The 2,158-nt window shown below is 34.8% G+C and overlaps 1 long non-coding RNA gene across 1 annotated transcript; it reads right to left on the bottom strand.

Annotated features, from left to right (window-relative positions):
• Positions 1–293: 293 nt before the first annotated feature.
• LOC143227011 (uncharacterized) lies at positions 294–1,416 on the bottom strand. Its single transcript, XR_013014824.1, has 2 exons — positions 1,215–1,416; positions 294–521 (listed from the first exon to the last, which is right to left on the bottom strand). It is a non-coding gene; the product is annotated as an uncharacterized LOC143227011 (long non-coding RNA).
• Positions 1,417–2,158: the final 742 nt, after the last annotated feature.

Below are 2,158 nucleotides of genomic sequence, written 5' to 3'. Positions count from 1 at the left end.
CTGTTACACATCCTGAGATTAAAATATATGGTACTCTACTGAAGGTTACAACTGAAAGTAGTTATGTAAATATAATTGAGATACTTATAATTAAAGGTTATTTGCATGTATATAGCTTGCACATTGGCGAGGATGATGTGATTGGATGTTGAAATATGTAATGTGTCTACTTTACGACCGTTGACAGGTCTTAGAATAAAGTTTTAACAGTGTATTAAAATGTCGACTGTTTGAGTATTTTCATATCTGTTACATCTCTCCACCAAAAAAAGATAAATATTATCTTACTTATCTAAACAAATTTTCTCCACTTGGGGGACCAAAACCTGAAGTAGCCTCATGATGGTCTGGAGAGGAAGCTTCTGTTTCCATGACAACACCCAATCAGGACTGGGAACCCACTGTGCATTACTAGCATTTGAAGATACTGAGCTAGGCTGCCTACGGATCTCTGTTTGCGATGACCCAAGGTCTGATCCAGATGATGCCGTAGAGTGACTGGGACTTACAGGAGGGGAAGACTAGAGAGAGAACGTTGCTTCTAACATCACATTAAAATCATTTCTAATAAAAAATTAAAGTACTGTAATGAAGCAGACAGCATTGTAATTATTAAGACTTTGTATTAATACTAATCACTTTATGGTAATTCTTAAGTTAATACCTTCTACTAAATTTGAGCAAATTTGACAACAAAATTTAAAAAATATTTTCAAAAAATTATTTTTTCTTCTATTGTAGGAAAGCTAATTGTAATACTTTGAATTAATAAAACATTTTATTTGTGTTTGTCACTAATATCTTACATACTTCACAGGTTTCAACAGGTATTTAAATCAATATTTTAGAAGAATTAAGATCCCATATAACTGAATACATCAGAAATTAGAAAAGGGGTCAAAGTTCAACAAAACATTTGCAGACTTTTCCAGACAACTTTTTACTTTAACATCCACAAAAGCTGTTTTATTTCACAATTTTACTCAATTTTATTTAATTATCTCTACCATAAATAACTATTAGCAGTGTTTATATTTAAGTAATTAATCATTTTATTTATTTCTAACGTAACATAGTATAAACTTTATTCAGAGAAGTCAAAAGATAAAGTTTAAACTCAAGGTACGAGTAGCTAACATTCAATGCACGATAAAATCATTGTTTACTTTCTGTTACAGTAAAAATAACAACAGAATGTGAACATACACACATACCTGTTTGTCACTGGGACAGTCCTCTGCAGGCACCTGGTCACCTTCAGTTTTATCATTAACTGTGGGCCTTGTTCTTGGCCTTCAGGCTCTGGGCCATAGCTGTCTAAACCAATGGCACCACTGGGTGAGGGTTCAGATGTTGCTGATATGTCACCTTGATTCTGAGGTGGATGAGCATGCTCCCTCTCTGTCATCTTATCGATGCCTGTAAACCACAATACCTGTTTTTACTGACAGCCTATTCATCATCACTCTGTAAACCACAATAACTGTTTTACAGACAGCCTATTCATCATCACTCTGTAAACCACAATACATGTTTTACAGACAGCCTATTCATCATCACTCTGTAAACCACAATACATGTTTTACAGACAGCCTATTCATCATCACTCTGTAAACCACAATACATGTTTTACAGACAGCCTATTCATCATCACTCTGTAAACCACAGCACCTGTTTTACAGACAGCCTATTCATCATCACTCTGTAAACCACAATACCTGTTTTACAGACAGCCTATTCATCATCACTCTGTAAACCACAATACCTGTTTCACAGACAGCCTATTCATCATCACTCTGTAAACCACAATACCTTTTTTTTACAGACAGCCTATTCATCATCACTCTGTAAACCACAATACCTTTTTTACAGACAGCCTATTCATCATCACTCTGTAAACCACAATACCTTTTTTACAGACAGCCTAATCATCACTCTGTAAACCACAATACCTTTTTTACAGACAGCCTAATCATCACTCTGTAAACCACAATAACTTTTTTACAGACAGCCTAATCATCACTCTGTAAACCACAATACCTTTTTACAGACAGCCTAATCATCACTCTGTAAACCACAATACCTTTTTTACAGACAGCCTATTCATCATCACTCTGTAAACCACAATACCTTTTTACAGACAGCCTATTCATCATCA

This window comes from Tachypleus tridentatus, chromosome 9, assembly GCF_004210375.1.
Source record: "Tachypleus tridentatus isolate NWPU-2018 chromosome 9, ASM421037v1, whole genome shotgun sequence".
Taxonomy (NCBI): domain Eukaryota; kingdom Metazoa; phylum Arthropoda; class Merostomata; order Xiphosura; family Limulidae; genus Tachypleus; species Tachypleus tridentatus.
The sequence above is the reverse complement of the archived record's forward strand: the minus strand, read 5'-3'. Positions and strand labels throughout refer to the sequence as shown.